Consider the following 18,254-nt stretch of genomic DNA (forward strand, 5'->3'; position numbering starts at 1 on the left):
GGGGGGGGGGGAAGGGGAATCTGGAATTGAAAGTTTTAAAATCAAATATTCAAATATTAAAAAAAAAGAAAACCCAAAAAGGGTTTTGAAGACTCCAACAGAACTGAAAAACAACTAAGCTAATAAAACAGTTGTTTCTACATAATACCACCAGAAAAAAAGTTGACTGATTGGGTTGGCCATGGCATTGAATTTTTCTATTCAAATTTAACAGGCTTCAAAATTTAAGAAACTATTTGGCTTAACCACTCCTTCCCCTATTTTCATGTAGGTCCATTGACTGGACACTGTTTGATTAGACATCAAAAAATAACCACAATAAAAAAATATTCATTCTTAAAAAAAAAAAAGAGGTGAGAGGAATATAATGAGAGGAGATGGGGAGAGATAGAGTGGGGCAAACTATCTCATACAGAAGAGGCAAGGGGAAATGGTTACAATGGAGGGGAAGAATAGGAAGGTAAAAGGGAATAGGTCAACCTTATTCCTATTGAATCTGGCTTGAGGAGGGAGGGAAATACACACCAAATAGGGGATCTCACCCTCCAGGAGAATAGGGGGGAAGGGGATGTAAGGGGGGATGATGGAAGGGAGGGCAGGCTGGGGGGGAGGGAAGTGGGAAGCACCCACTTTTGAAAAGGGACAAGATCAAAGTAGAGAATAGAACAAGTGGGAGGTGGGATAGGAGGGAGGGAAATATAGTCAGTCTTTTACAATACATCTACTACGTTACTGTTTTGCATTAGCCGCACATGTACAACCTATACTGAACTGCTTGTCTCCCCAGTGGGGATGGATGGCAGGGGGGGAAGGGAATGAATCTGGAATTCAAAGTTTTAAAATCAAATATTCAAATATATATATGTGTGTGTGTGTATAAAAAAAAGATTAGATAAAGGGAAAAGACAACAGTCTTTTGGTGAGCTACTGTAATGGGTGGCAGTGACTTAGGACATTGGTATCATCCAAATGAATCTGATCAATGTAATCAAATGAAGAGCCCCCTATTACTAGAATATCTCTGCTTCTCAAGGTCTTAGTCCTTTGTCACCAGTTTTGGTGTTCAATACTACCTCTTTATGTAAGAATTTTTTTTCTATAAAACCATTGTTCTAACACTGTTAATATTCCCATCGATATAAGTTTCATTGTAATGTTTCCATTCAAAGATGCATAATAAAAAAAATAAACAAACAAAATGTGGGGAAAAAAAAGAAAAAAAAGAGTTTCAATGTACAATAATTGTCCATTACAATTTTATTCAAATCTTATGTTTGACTAATAAAATTTCTTTTAAAATATCTTATAATTAAAACTTTTTAATAATTTCAAATTGCTCTTGGTCATAAGAAAGGCTGAATAATGATCAGGAGAGACATGAATTGATGCAACTTACCTCTCTTGCACCTCTGTACCTCTCTGAGTTTGACCTTAGAAAACCAAATCGGAAATCTGAAGATTGCTTGTAATTATGTACAATCAGACAAGGTAGATGCCTAAACAAGAAATAAGCTGCCCAGCTGGTACAGGAACCTTTCTAATCTGAGCTAAAACCACCTTCTTTCTTTAACAACCTTCCCTTTATTTAGTATGGTTAAGTTGCTCTTCAAGATCTCCTTCAATAATCCAAGCTATCCATTCAGTTTTTCTGATTGTATCAATAAAACTTCAAAAGGTATTCCTTTGATTGTTTCTGTGATAGTCCCACTAAGGTTCCAAAGACTGTTTCTAATCACAGGTGTGCCTCTACCTGCTTCAGGAATACAAATTGGTGAGGTTTTACTGAATAAACAATAAAAGGGAGCAGGTTTTATGCACTGCTCAGAAGAATACCATTTAGCATACTCTGAATGTTTATTTAATATTAATTAAAGACAAGAATTATAAAGGATGTGTTGGCAAACTATCAAAAATATTTTCCCTTTTTTCTGATTTGCTACATAGCTATCAATAAGTTTATCAGAATAAAACAAAAACAATAACTTTGATAACTAATTAATCTATTTTTAATTCATGCATACAATCCAGCTAGACTTTGATAGGAAAATAGGAAATAAAGCAAGGGCCAGAGATAGCTTTCAGAATTGTACTCAGACTCTCTCGGATAGAACTAGATAACTTTTTACAGCCTTGTCCAAAAATAAATGGTTGCATATGAACAAAGTTGAAAAATATCCCAAGTTCAACCCCTGCCCTACATAAACCCATGTATTCATCTTCACTTTACCAAAAACTTTATCTCGGAAATTCTGGTGCAAATGATTTCAAAGTTGCTTCTTCTACCCTCAAGAATAAAGGGGGTAGGGGTGGCCAGGTAGCACAGCGAGTAAGAGCACCAGCCCCAGAGTCGGGATGACCTAGGATCAAATCCGGGCTCAGACACTTAGCACCCACCCAGAAACACCTGGCCATGTAACCTTGAGCAAGTTACTTAACCCCAATTGCTTAGGGGCAGCCAGATGGCTCAGTAAGTAAGAGCACCAGCTCCATTGTCGGGATAACCTGGGATAGAGTCCAAGCTCTGATACTTAGCACCACACCCAGAAATAACTGGCTGTGTAACCTTGAGCAAGTTACTTAACTCCAATTGCTTTAAAAAAAAAAAAAAGACTAAAGGGGGTAAAAGGGGCAAAGGGAAGAAGGAAGGTTAAGAAATCATTCTATTCCTCCAAAACAATATAAACTGTTAAATTAGATGCTCTCTTATAATAAGAAATTCAGTTTGGGAAGTAGTCATTCTCTATTATAAAAGGGGTAGACATTTAGGGGTGGACAAGATGAGAGGAAAGAGTAAATATAAGATCAATCAATAAGAATTTAAGTATTTACTACGTGTTAAACACTGGGATACAGACAAAATTATTCAAGTTGTTGCATTCCATCTGCCCACATTCAACCATAGCAATATAAGTAAACTTCATATTAAGCTGAACCAAGGCTCATGCTTGAGTCTCTTGTCAAAAGTAAGTCCTAAAAACACTATTCCAATTCCCAAAATGAACCAGTAGCCACACCACGACCACCACTTACCCACAACGGATGCTGCTACTTGTGTCCTCATGAAAATATCACAAAAATAGGGAACACCTACGTAATATGCTGTTATTGTAGTTTGTTAGTCCATAACTTTCAAAAAGGACCGGCAACATCATGGAGTGATGCCCTGACTTGCTTGTGAACTGGACTGAAGTGAGACAGAGCTGCACAAAGTCGTAAGCCTCACTCTCCCTTCCTGAATCATTTAGATCCAGTGGCAGGACAAAAGGCAGGACGACTGGTCATGGCCCAGGATGCAATGGATGACCTTGGTGTCCTGGATGTCTGACCAAGCTCTAAACCCTGCTTCAGCCACCTCCATGGTCATTAGAACAAACTGTTCTCATATACCCATTCCACCAAGGAAAGTCTTCATCTGATTTGGGCAGATGTTCCCCTAATTCACCGATGGGTTTGAAGCCTCTCTCCTACCCTCAATCTGATTTAAGTCATCTACCAAGATAGTTTTACTAGGGTGTGGCTGCTGTCCATCTACAGCTTCCTGGAACCACAGGTGAGAACTGAGTGCCAGATAGATGCCAAAAGTAGAGGAGCAGCCCTGAAAAGGGCTTAGCAAGTCCTTACACCAGAGGTATTAGTTCTCCCTGACACCACATATACCCCACCTATACAACATATGCCACTGTCTGAGGAACTAGTTTCTCTTTTTAGCCTCAAGGCTCACATCTGAGAATGCTTCCGGATTAGAGGAGACAAAGGAAAGGAAAAAATAAGAAGGAAAGAAAATGGGAAACAAGTGAGTGGAAATGTCTCTAAACTTTCAATTCGGTTTAAAGTAAAATTAAACATCTAATACTATGGAGAGCACTCTGATGAACCTTAGAGAGCTACAAGAATAAATAAGACACTGGTCCCAATTCTCATGGAGAATTACTATCAAATGGAGGAAAATGGCACTGATACAAATAACAATAAAAACAAAAATGTAAGCATATAAAAGAAGCATGAAATGCTATGCTAGGTACAAAGAAGGAAAGATCATTTCTAACCTAGATTAGAGAATTCACAGAAAGCTTTACCGAGAAGGCAACAATTGGGCTGGGATTGAAGGGTAAACAGGATTTTAACTCAGCAGAAAAAGCCCAGGAAAACATTCTAAGGATAGGAAATAGCATGAGTTAAACCCAGGACATGTACAGGAGGGACAAGTAGTCCACTTTGGCTATAGTATAAAGAAAGTAGTAAAGATGTGGTATGACATAAACTTGCTAAGATGAGGTGGTACAAGTTTCTAAATGACCTTGAATATAGCTAAGGAGTTTGGATTTTACCAAATTTAATTCAACTCAGCAAACATTTCTAAAATATTTACTGTGTGCAAGGTGCTAGAGATAAAAAAAAAAAGCAAAAGCAAAATAGTTCATGCCTTTAAGGAAGCTACATTCTACTGATATATTAGGGAGGTTCAAAAGAGTCAGTGAAGTAAACATTCTAGTTTCTAAAACTGAGAAACCATTGAAATGAATCAATCCACAAGCATGCATGAAGCCCCTATATGTTCCAGTGTCTGGGGTGTTTAGGCAATAGTGACTAACCTCAAGAAGTCTGAATTCTGTCAAAATGAAAAGGTGACCTCTACATCTGGCTGAAGAGCAACTAAGGTAAAGGAGAGAAAAATAAAACTACATCAAGGAAAGTCAGAATCCAAAAGAAGTAAAATACAGAGTGGAAAGAACAAGACCTGGAGGTCATCTGCCACTAACTGGCTTTATGACCTTGAGCTGGACATTTCCCTTCTCTGGCCCTCAGAATGTGATCTATAAACAAGCTGAGGGAGTTGGGAGTCGGGTTGGATAATCTCCCAGGCCCCTACCAGCCCTGGCATATTCCATGATGCTAAATATTTAACAGTTTTGGTATGTACTCTCAATAGAAAGTGGGCACAGTGAGCTCTCATTTCCCTGTGAAATGATGGCAATCATAAGACAGCACGTTTTAATTAGCAGCAACACAGACATTGCCACAATGCTTAGAAAGATTCCAAAATCTTGAACTATGTTGGGAAGCACAGACATGGCCTGAAATGCAAACTACCTTTAAATCACCACTGACTTCTTCCCTAGAACTGATGTAATTAGAAATGACAGTTTCAAAGTAAATAACAGTCAAAATAAGCTACAGGAACTGAAGTATGGCACACATGGATGGCCTCCTTTAGCACCACAAACTTAAAATATATCAAACAAGAACTACTGCAAACCAAGACCATAGTTCTTAAAGACAGAATTATGAAATGCCATGCTTTTCACATGCACAATATTAAGCAAAGTATTAATTTCCTGCGGACTGCCATGCCACATTCGTGAAATAAATACATTTTACATCAAGATATCCTGCTGTAGGATCCTGAATTGTTTTCAGAACCTAATGTGGCTTTGAGAATTCTGCATCAAGAATACAGGCGAATGAAAAAGTTCATTCAGCGCTGAATTGTTGACCGAATTTAAAAACACCACCACAGTCTTACAATTCAAGTTATTCCCCCTCCCACTTCCATGTGCCAAATGCCTAGACAACCATAAAGAGGGGGCAAAATATCGAGCCCCTGCTCAACAGTGCGGTCAGTACCTGTCTCTGTCTTGCTAGAGAATCCTGCAGCCTGTTTGATCGCTGCTGCCGTTAGCGCTAATCCTCGACTCCTCTTCAAGCCATGCTGTAACACAGATTCAAACTGGGCACACAGACAAGTCACTCTGCAACAGAATAAATGATTAATCAAATCATCGTGTGAAGAGAATTACAGACACATCAGCAGCAACATCCAGACGCAGCTGACTCAGATGCTGGGCAGGAATGCCTGACTTGATATCAAGGGAGACATGTACCAGCACGCTAAAGGAAAACACTCGGTAACTTGCTTCTGTGGGACACGTATCAGAAACAACTTTGATTTATGTTATTTTTACTTAACATGTGGGAGCATCACCTAGTCTAGCCATATTCATCGTACTCATTAAAACACAGTGACAACAATTCATAAGACAAGGGAAATGAAATTTGTACAAGAAGCAAGAGAAGAAAAAGCCAATTTAGAAACAAATTGGTATGTGTGGGAGTGTTAATCATATCCGATTCACAAGTCACAAATTCAGCTCTAATTCGCCTCACACATTTGCAGTAATGAGATTATATTTTCACGGATTGAATTCACAATGTGCCAAGTTAGAGACTGCATGTAACTTCATGCCATGTTACATTCATTGACAAACAACAGAACTTCCAAATTCTTGTTCCTTGCTTTGTTAGGCATCTGATGTTTTGCCAGAGACTCAGTTTTATAAGTCAATGTCAGGGCTGCCTAAATCTTCAACTAAAGAAAGGCACTACCAGGGCACAATATTACCCACAACAACAGTGAGGGATGATAGTGTGGCATAGTGGATAAGGTCCTGGACTTGGAGTCTGGAAGACCTGAATTCGAATCCTGCCTCAGAAAGTAGGCTCCTTTGGGCCAATCACTTCACCTTTCTGGGTCTCAGTTTCTTCATCTTTAAAATAAGAGTTGGACGATAATGCTTACAAGCTCTCTTCTAACTCTAAATTTATGATCCTGTGATCCTAATAGCAAAGTGAACCAGAACCCTAAATATTATGGCCATCAACAGAGAAAAACACAAGTCACACTTTTCCACAAATTCCTCCAATTCTTGTTGGTCATCAATTCAGAGAATCATAGATTTAGGGCAGAAACATCATCTAATCCAATCTCTTCCTTTTACAGATGAGACTACTGAAGTCCAATGACTTGCCCAAGGTCATACTGTAGTAAGTCTAAGAAAGTCAAGACTTCCATGCTTGTTGACTGGGTGACTCAGCCCACCACCTGACGCAACCCAACTTGATTATTTCCTTTCCTATTCCACCCCTTCCAGCCACAGAAAATAAACCTACTTACCCCTGACTGAGAAGAGTTCACCCACTCTCCCACATTCAGTCCCAAGACAATAGCATTTCATTTTCCCCTCTCTCAATTCAGAGGGGAAAAGAGTTAATCTAGCATTGAGCCAGGAGTCAGGAAGACCAAAAAAGAAAAGGAAAGAAAATTGCCAATTAGAACCAGAGTGCAAAGTAAAAATAGAAAGAATCCACCAGCCACCTGCTGAAAGAAACCCCAAAATGAAAACTCCCAGGAACATTATAGCCAAAATTCAGAGTTTCTAGGTCAAAGAAAAAATACTACAAACAGTCAGAAAAAAAATTCAAATGCCAAGAAGTCACAGTAAAGATCATACAAGATTTAGCTCAACCTTATAAAGGGAGTAGAGACCTTAGAATACTATATTCCAGAAGAAAAAGAATATGGGCTGCTAGCCAAGAATAATTTACCTAGCAAAACTGAGTATAATCCTACAAGAAAATGTACCTTTAGTAAAAGAGGTCTTCAAATATTCCTGATGAAAAGATCAGAGAGGCACAGAAACTTTGAAGATCCAACAGAAGAATTAAGAGGAACATAAAAAGGCCAATGCAAATGAACAATCATAAATGACTAAACAATAATAGTAATAATAGCAGCTAACATTTATATAGTGCTTACTATGTGCTAGTCACTGTGCTAAGCACTTTACATTTATTATCTCATATGACCCTCACAGCAACCCTGGGAGGTAGGTGCTATTACGATCATTATTTTCACAGATGAGGAAACTGAGGGAGAGGTTAAGTGACTTGTCCAGGGTCACACAGCTAGTAAGTGTCTGAGGCCATTTGAACTCAGATTTTCCTGATTCCAGGCCTGCCACTCTATCCACTGCACCACCTAGCTACCCCTAAACAAGGATAAACTGCTTACATTCTAATATAGGGAGATGATATATATGCCCCTTCTAAAAACGATCATCAGTAGGGATCAGAAAGGGAATCTAATTAAGTAAAAAGGGATTCTGTTATATCTTAATGATCTTAAGAGAATGGAAAGACAGGAGAAGAATATATGGATTTACAGGGAAGCAGAAAAGAAGATTAGGAAAAAATGTTTTCACATAATTTGCACATATAAATGGAAGTCTATACAAATAATAAGGAAGTGGGGTAATGGCTAATACTTGAACCTCACTCACTCTCATCTGAACTGGTCACAGGAGGAAAGAATACACACACACACACACACACACACACACACACACACACGAGTTGGACACAGAAAAATATTTCATGAAACCAGAAAACAGTGCAGTAGATTATAAACTCCTTGAAAGTAGGTACTATTTCATTTTTGTCTTTGCATCTCTGGAAACTGGCACCTAATAGGTATTTAACAAATGTTTACTGTGAGGAAAAAGAAAGAAATGATGAAGAAAATAGTTTTAAAAGAAACCTGAGAAGATTTGTATAAGCTGATTCAGAATGAAATGAAGAGAACAATTTATAAAATAACAACAATATTGTAAAGACAACTTTGAAAGACGTAGGAACTCTGATCAGCATAATGACCAACCACAATTCCATGAAAAAACATGCAACTCACCTCCTGACAGAGACATGAAGGATTCAGTGCAGAATGAGACTTTTTTTTTAACATAGCTAATACAGAAACGTGTTTTGCTTAACTGAACATGTTTTTTTTTCTTTCTCAACTAGGAATAAGGACAGGTGAGGGACAGACCAAAGGTAGATTTTTGCTGTTTAAATTTCTTTTAATTTAGATTTTTAATGTATTAAAATTAAAGTAGATAAAAACAAAACATTTTTAAAGGTTCTTATACCTCTTAAGATAACTAGAGACATGCTAGGTATATTAAAATACTAAAATTGACAATCACTATCCTAGGAGGTGAAAATTAGTCTTAAAAAGCAACATGGGGCCAACTCCAAGCCCAAAGTCACGAGTACCATCTATACAACTATTCTGCTTTCCAGTCTCTCATCTGAACAGATCCTTAGCCAATCTGCTCTCATTTTAAAAGTCTACAGCCATTACAGGAGACAAAAAAGTACAAATTACTGAAAAGTCCTCATCTCATAATTTTGCAAAGAAAGATTTTCACAGGGCAGCTAGGTAGTGTAGTGAATAGCTAGCCCTGGCCCTGGAGTCAGGAGGCCCTGAGTTCCTATACAGCTTCAGACACTTGCCACTTACTAGCTGTGCGACCTTAGGCAAGTCACTTAACCCCAATCGCCTTGCCTTCCTCCTTCCAAAAAGAAAGAAAAGATTTTCACATTCCATAAAGACAAAAGACACAAAGTGTATCTGTTAGCTGGTACCAACTATGGGAAGCCAAAGCTTAAAAATTCATCTAAGATATAATTTTCTCCTAAATTACAAGATCTCAGATGAGCATTCAAGTCATTTAAGTCAAAACGTGAACTTGTTTATTGACCTTTGGCTGAAAAACTTGTTAGAATTCGCTGTTTAGTTGTATATGTAGAATTAAAAACTAGTGGGGTAAATTTATAAGACTATGAATCATTCTCCCTAATCATATCCCTGAGATACTACCTCACGCCTATCATATTAGCTAATATGGCAGAAAAGGACAATGACAAATGTTGGAGGGGGCGTGGAAAAACTGGAACATTAAAGCACTTTTAGTAGAGCTGTGAACACCTCCAACCATTCTAGAGAGCAACTCAAAACTATGTCTAAAGGGCTGTAAACCGGTGCGTACCCTTTGACCCAGCAATACCACTACTAGGGCTATATTCCAAAGAGAATGAAGAAAACACAAAAGGACCTGTATGTACAAAAATACTGATAGCAGCAAAGAACTGGAAAGGAAGGTGATACTCAACAGGTGGGGAATGGCTAAACAAGTTGTAGTATATGATTATAATGAAATACTATTGTGCTATAAGAAATGATGAGGGGGTGACTAGGTGGCGCAGTGAATATAGCACCAGCCCTGGAGTCAGGAGGACCTGAATTCAAATCCAGCCTCAAACACTTAACACTTACTAGCTGTGTGACCTTGGGCAAGTTACTTAACCCCAACTGCCCTGCCTTCCCCCCTCCAAAAAGAAAAAAAAATGATGAGCAGAATGCAGAATGGTTTCAGAAAACCTGGGAAATTTTATATGAACTGATACAAAATGAAGTGAGTAGAACCAAGAGAACAGTGTACACAGTAAAAGCAATATTGTAACTATAATCAACTGTGAACGACTTTAACTATTTTCAGCAATACAATGATCCAAGACAATTCCGAAGGACTATGATGGAAAACGTCCACCTCTAGAGAAAGAACTAATGAAGTCTGAATAAAGATCGAAGCATACCTTTTTTTGCTTTATTTTTCTTGGGGTATTTTGGTCTGTATTTTCTTTTGCAATATGGCTAAGCCAATATCAAATTGCTTATCTTCTCAAAGGGCAAGAGGATGTGGGAAGGGAGAGAATTTGGAACTCAAATTTTAAAAAAATGAATGTTAAATAAAATTTTTTTACATTTAATTGAGAAAAAAACAAGTGAGAAAAAAAAAAAAAGAAAACTAAGGGGAAGAGCCCATATCAATTTTCAAAACCAGAACTAATCACTGGAGGCTACTGATCCCAGACAACACCACAACACTGAATTAAAGATTCAACAACATTCATTGGAATCCAAAGGAATTAAATGGTTATCCCTACACTACTAGTGACCCTACATCCAGTTTCAACACCCAGCGGTCATAAAAGGAATGGAATATGGCTGTGTCACTACAGGGAGAACAACTCAAACAGTGTCCTATGGAGGAAAACATATTTTGGTAGATCATATCTATTCTCAGTTTAGTGTAATCTAGAATTTATCACAATTAGTTCTAAGAGAGTACAATGGAAAGGTTTTGTGAATATTTCGCTCGGACTAAGTTTTTTTTTTTTCTCTTGCCCTCATAAGTAGTAGTCAGTTTATGAGTCTGACATTTGTTTCCAAGTTTTTAACAATCATATCTCTAGGTTGAGCTTAAAACTATTCACAAACTTAAACATCTCCGGACATAATACTGACAACCAGCTTATTATGAGGATTCAGCAAATATTTGTTTTAATGAGCCCTGTGCTAGATTTCCAGGTCTACCTAACCTGCCATGTTAATCTATACTAAAATTACAAGGAATCTCATACTTCCTACAGCAGCTACTAAAAAGCAAACACCGTTTTATCAAAAAGCTAACAAAAGTTCCGTTTTCCCAGGTTGCAACCAGACAATCCATATTAATCTGTCTGGTGTCATAGAGGGGCACATATCAAAAGGATCATTTAACATAGCAGGGCTTCCAGCAGGCCTGTTTGAGAAAAGTAAAAGTGTGAGTTAAAATACAATATGAAAATGGATCAGATTTTCCTCACCTGAGTAACTCTACAGTCATCTGACACTCTCATAAGAACGATTACACTTGCAAGAATCAATTGACTCAGAATATATCACAAAAGCAGGCTTTGTGCATTTTTAAAAGCATTACTATAGCACAGGTTTTACATAAGGTTTGTTTGAAATAAGTCACTCTTTAAAGCCTTGGATTAATTATTCAATTCTTAAGAATTATAATATAATACTATCTTAATCTTCAGATTATACATAGAGAATTATTTTTAAGGCTACAATAAGTATTATTTTCCTTATAACATCAACTGAGTTTGAAAACCTTTGGGAATTTAAGATTGGAAGTGTAAAGGAAGAGATCTCCCTAAAGGAATTTTCTTATACCAATAATACCTCATGTAACAGACCTCCCACACTATTCATGCCAGGGGCAAGGAAACTGACAGAATTCTTCCAATAGAAATTAGGATAATCAATCAGGCACATCCAGGAGGCAGAGATGGAGCTAAAATAAATGCAAAGTGGAGAAAAGTAGACAAAAATGGTCAAAAAGGAAAGATGGGCCTACCTAAAAAGAAATGAAATGCTTATGATTTTACCACAACTCAGGTGGCAATATGGAGTCATAACACTCTAACAGCAAAAAACCACATAGTAGTTAGTATACAGCAAGGACAAGGCAATTATATTCATCTGCTCCTAGGAAGTATAACTAGGGGAAATGACCAAGTTTTTAATGGCGTGTCTCCTGTCAATCTTCCAAATAGTAGACGATATACAACAGAATCATCTTCCCAAGGGAGTGGAACAAAACCAGTTTTTCGGTTCAGATGTTTGCTCCAGAAACTGGAATAGGAGTCAAAGTTGAGCCTATAATCTTAACTCTCTCATTCATTAGCCCATGGGTAATTTACAACTTGTCTGAACCCCATTGTCCTTACCTGTAAAATGGAGATAATAAGGGCTACCCAGCCTATTTCACAGGATGGGTCAATCAGATAACAACTATAAAAGGACCTTCTATATATACTATGAAGAGCTATAGGAATAGAAAGTATTATCATCATAAACTCTAAAGATTCTCTTTGTGACTAGAGATCTCCTAAATTAAGATTTAGATACTAAAAAGGTAAGAAGAGATCAGGAGAAGGGGAAAAAACAGGGACCAGAAATCACTGGTTACAGAAAAGGTAGTACTAAGGCTAAGCTATTATTGTGGTAAGAAAACTGGGTATGAGGAAACAGCAAAAACAGTCAACAGCCAAAATACTCCAAAATGTTGGTTAATTGCTAGAAGATCTACTAAAGAAAGGTACACTCACAGAGGGCTAGCTGGAAAGTGCCCCATTATCTCTGATTTCTCAGGTTTCCTATCATGCCACTGTCCCAGAGTCTAATATTCTAGAATGTGGCTTCCATAAGATTGATCCTGAATTATGTTTGGTAATTAAAAAAACAAAAAAAATTTCCTGCTATAGGAAAACTTAGCTCAACAACAACCAATGAAAAATATGAGAGTTTATTCAAATATTGATAGGAAAGCAGTACAATACAAATTGGTCAATTATACTAAAGTTCCCAATAGGATTCATCATACAGAGGTTCCAAAAAAAGAAAATTATTTATTTTATCAATTAAAAATAACCAAAAAACATAAGCCATAAAATTATTTACAAATTAAAGTGCTATAAAGACTATAAATAAAAGTGCTTTGTCCCAGTTGGTAGTTGGAGGAGGAAAAAGGGAATATAATATTATTAAACCCTACAAAATTCAAACAGGGATGACAGTTATAAAACTCCTTTGGATGTCCCTTTGCCTTGAAGCATAGTCCAGCATGTGAATCCTGTGGCAAAGAAAAAGATAAAAACCACATGATTAATATCTAGAGACATTTAGAAAGAGGAAAAGAAACGCCTCGGGAAACCATTACATTTCCTAAGTTCCAAAGTGAACACATGTGACATGTCTCAACTGCACTAGGAATACACTTTTTCCACAAGAGATTAAAGGGAACAGTAACAGCCGTTTAGGGAGGAGAAGGTAGTGGATCGGCGAGAATGAGGAAACAAAACGATTAAGTCATCTAAAAAGTTCAAAAAAGTCTTCTATTTCAGAAAACTGAAAAAGCCAAAACACCAAAATATATACTGAACACTCCCTAATGCCATGTTTATGGTGAATTTCCTGAAATGTAATTCAACATCATCTTTGTACTATGATATTAACTTCCATAGAGGTCAGGTTTTTTGCTCAGCTAAGCACTATGAAATTCTAACAAAATTTGTCTCTAAAAAAAATATATCTGTTAAGAATATATAAATGCTAATCGTGAAGTTAGGATTCTTGTCAAAAAATCATGATGATGGTTCCACTGACAGAATATATAGAGAGGTTCTGGGTTGTTTAGAGGATGTGTGAAGATTTCCACATCCTGCTGAATTCTTCTTGTCCATTATTTCTAAAATCCATAATAATCAAGGGATACTTAGCTCTAAAAGTCCCTTTTTCTGCAGCCCACGTTTAACTGGAAAATTTAGGGAATAAACAACAACAGGAAGTATTTTTTCACTGGGAAAAGGTACCAATGAAAACTGGCCAATAGAAACTGAAGGGATACTGCTGAACCATAGTGCCATTGTTCCCCAGGGACACATCCAAGAACATAAACTTAATGGCAAAAAATCCCCCTGCGATTTCCTTACCTATAAACATCTCTTTAAGGTTTAATTGTATAACTTGCTGTATATTATGGTGACACAACTGAGAAATGAAATAATACAAATGTTAGCAAAACTGCCTGGATAATGAAATAAACCTTTCCTGCGTTCTTACTACTGCCTACATAGCAGCATGCTAGACACTAAGAGGAATGCAAAGAACAGAAGTCACTCTCTACCCGCATGCAGCTGATTCTCCAGGTGAAGAAAGCTAGTAAAGGATGAGATGTGTATGAACATAAACAGAATGCAGAATGTAATAAATACATAATAAAGGGGCATGCAAAGTGCCTCAAGAGCTCAAAGGAAAGAAAGGCTTTCTAAAAAAGGTTTTGACTTAGTGCTTTCAATAGAGGCAAGAACGAGGTCATGGAATGCTGAACAAAGTAATAAAGTATTAGACATAGAAAAGAAGAAATCCATTGAATACATTTAATTCAATATGCATCTACCTTGTACAACTGTAGTAAGATTACAAATATGAAACAAGGCATAATCCCCATCCACAAGAAGCCTACAATGTAATAAAAGGATAAGGTATCTACAGGAAAAGGAAGAAAAATGAGTGAGGCATATGGTATAAGTAGAATCAGTAAAATTTGGATGTGGGAGGAGAGGCAAAAATAAAAGGTATAATAAGTGAACTGACAAAAAAGTATGTGCAAAATAATTTTACATATATATGTATGTATATATTTGTGTCTAATGGTAGCTATCTCTAGGGTGGGGAGAGAGAAGGGGGAAAAAGAAAATCACACGATAATCTTGCTGTATATGTGAAAGGAATAGCAAGTTGCACATAGTAGATTCATAGTTTCATGTGCAATCATCTTTTTGTACTACATTATGGAAATGCTTGTTTTATTCCAGAAATTAAAAATAGAAGAAATTAAAAGAAAAATTTTAAAAAATAAAAGATATTTTCAAGATTTCAACTGTGAGTGACTGGAAAATGTTGGTTGCATTCATTGATATTAGGAAAGTCAAGGAAGAGGAAAAAGTGACAGTCAGTCTGGGACAAAATAATTGTAATAGTAAAACAGTAAAATTTTTCTAATGCTTTGAACTTTTAAAATACCGACAATTTTGTTGTGAGGCAGATAAAACAAAGATCTCTAGTTTACAGATGAGTAAACTGAGGCTCATAGAAATAGAATAATTTTTGCAAAGTCATACAGGTAATAAGAGATAGGACAAGTTTTGAACCTAGATCTCCTTAATTTAAGCTCAATTTTCTTTAGAGTATACCATGCTGTTAGATATTCGGTTATATTAGGCCAGTAGGATTAGAAATGTGACTTTGGAGCTCAGAAGACAGGTAGATTTAATAGAAGTAGATTTGGGTTTTATCCTCATAACATCAAAGACTAAGGCTGTGGGAATGGATGAGATGACCAAGAGAGACCAGAAAAAGACGTATTAAGAACAGAGCCCTACTATAAAACTGTGCATACCCTTTGACCTAGCAATACCACTACTGTTCTGCATTCCAAAGACAAAGGGGAAAGGACCTATTTGTACAAAAATATTTATAGCAATTTTTTTTTGTGGTGGCAAAAGAACTAAAAATTGAGGGGATACTTATCAATTGGGGAATGGCTGAACAAGCTGTGGTATGTGATTATGATGGAATGTGTTACTTGTGTTACACAAGTGACAGGATGGTTTCAGAAGAACCTGGGAAGTCTTCATATAAACTTATGCAAAGTGAAGGGAGAAGAACCAGAAGTTACTGTACACAGTAACAGCATTATCTAACAATGATCAGCTATGAAAGACTTAGCTGCTCTGACCAAGGCAATGACCCCAAGAATATTCCAAAGGACACAGCATGAAAAATACTGCTCACCTCCAAGACAGAACAGATGAACTGTGAGTGCACATTTAAGCATACTTTTTTCCACTTTATTCTTCTGTGTGTGTGTCTTTTCTCTTGCAACATGGCTAAGATGGAAATATGTTTTGCATTGACTTCACATATATGATTGCTATCATATTGCTTGTCTTGAGGAAAGATAGGAAGGAGGGAGAGAATCTAGAACTCACAATCTTAAAAACTGAATATTAAAATTTTTTAACTAATTGGAAAATATTTAACAATCTAAATATATATTTAACAAAAAAGAATGGAGGCCTAAAGAACACTCACATTTATGGCATTTACTTCAAGGAAGAGGAAGAACTGAAGAAGATGGGGGAAAACCATAAAATAAAAGAGGAAACAGGAAAGTATAATGTAAGGAATAGAAGAGTATCCAGAATGAAAGGCCAGTCAAGAATGCCATGAATCTGGAGCGGCTGGGTGGCTCAGTGAATAGAGCACTGGCCCTGGAGTCAGGAGGACATGAGCTCAAATCTATTCTCAGACACTTAACACTTACTAGCCCTGTGACCTTGGGCAAGTCACTTAACTCCAACTGCCCTATCTTTCCCCTTCCAAAAAAAAAAGAATGTCATGAATCTATAGAAATCATAAGGATTAAGACTGAAAAACAGCCACTAGATTTACCACTTACAAATGTGAGGAAAACAGTTTCCACAAGAGTGGAGAAGGAAGCCAGATTGTCAATAATTGAGGAGTAAGAAGGTAAATGGAAGTAGTAAGTATAGAACAGGCTTTCTATGAGCTTTACAATGAAAGCACCAGCAGAAATGGGACTGTAATTCAGAACTGAGGCAAAGTCTATTTGTTTTGCTTTTAGGATATGAAAGCCTTACTTTAGGCATACATATAAAAGAAAAGTAGTAAGTGAAGAGGCAGAGAATACAGGAGGAAGAAAACCGGGCAGTTAGGTTAGAGTGTTAGGCCTAGATCAGGAAGACTCATCTTTCTGAGTTCAAATCTGACCTCAGACATATACTATAGCTGTATGACCTTGGGCAAGTCACTTAACCCTGCTTGCCTCAGTTTCCTCATCTGTACAGTGAACTGGAAAAGGAAATGGCAAACCACTCCAGTACCTCTGCCAAGAAAACCCAAACAGGGTCACAAAGAATCAGACATGACTGAAAAACAACTCAGCAATGACAACAACAGAAGAAAACAGGATCAAAAACACTGGCAGAGGTCCATGTTTTCCTCCGAGACAAGAGGGCCATCAAGGAAAATAAATAAATATTCTGTGAAATGTTCAGATATGAATAAGAGAGACTGACAGTGCTTATATTAGATGTTCATAATCTTTTCAGTAAAATAGGAAAAAAGGTCATTGGCTTGCACTAGGGTTGGGAACTTGAGGAAAACATAAAAGATTTAGAATAATCCAACTGGGCCACAATAAGAAATGAACAAGTAATAATATCATCTCCCATTTACAAAGTGCTCCTGTTTACAAAGAACGAAGCATAAGGGACTTGGATCAGGCAGACTGTGTTCAAATTCTTCAAGCTCTACCTCTTTGTAGCTGGGTGACTTTAGATCAACTAATAAGTCACTTAATCAGAACTGGATAGAGATTTCAGCTCTCGCCTCCAAATGACAATCTGTTGTACTGAACTTCCCTGAGCTTCAGTTTTCTCATCAGTGAACCAGGTACAACGCCTGCAGTCTTTACATCACAGGATTAATGTGAGGACAAAATCCAATATCATATGTAAAAATGCCCTTCCAAACCTGCAAATGCTATATAAACGTCACCTATTATATCTCTTCTCTTTTGCCCATACTATGCTAGCACTGAAGGGACACTTAATGAATGTTAACTGACATTCACTGGAAATGTGTCACTCGGCAAAAATCGGCAATGTGATACTGTCCTTCAGACATAAAGGACACCATCACCCAACCATTCACACAAGATATTCTTTCTTGAATAATTAAAGAAAAGGCAGTCTAACATCAAAACCATTTTTCAAACACTCAGGATATCTTTTGACCCCAAATTTCAAAGTCTTCACAAAAAGAAATTTTAATATTTCATCTGGTAACAGAGTCAGGATATGTCTAATAAGAAGTAAAAGGGCACAAATCCAGAGGACCAACGATGAAACATGCTATTCACCTCAAGACAGAGAAGTGATCAACTCAAGGTACAGAATAAGACATACATTTTTGGAACTGGACAATGGGAGGATTTGTTTTAACAAAATACCTTTACAGCAAGAGCTTTATTTTTCTTTTTTTTTTTTAATTAAGAAGGGAGTTGAGTGGGGCAGCTAAGTGGCAAAGTGAGTAGAGCACCGGACCTGGAGTCAGGAGAACCTGAGTTCGGATCCAGCCTCATACACTTAACACA

At 37.1% G+C, this 18,254-nt stretch overlaps 1 protein-coding gene across 7 annotated transcripts in view; it reads right to left on the reverse strand.

Moving 5' to 3' along the window:
* SNX29 (sorting nexin 29) overlaps positions 1-18,254 on the reverse strand; it is a 691,881-nt gene that overhangs the window by 650,618 nt on the left and 23,009 nt on the right. For 3 of the 7 annotated variants that reach the window (XM_069086239.1, XM_069086248.1, XM_069086221.1), the window contains one exon: positions 5,626-5,750. The exons of the other annotated variants lie outside the window; for them this stretch is intronic. The gene's annotated coding sequence lies outside the window, so the exon portion shown is untranslated. Of the gene's footprint in view, positions 1-5,625; positions 5,751-18,254 lie in introns of those variants that run through there. 7 annotated transcript variants of the gene reach the window in all.

The sequence above is a fragment of the Petaurus breviceps genome, unplaced genomic scaffold, assembly GCF_028583685.1.
Source record: "Petaurus breviceps papuanus isolate PSGF00001 unplaced genomic scaffold, PetGlider_PUasm1.0 118, whole genome shotgun sequence".
NCBI lineage: Eukaryota > Metazoa > Chordata > Mammalia > Diprotodontia > Petauridae > Petaurus > Petaurus breviceps.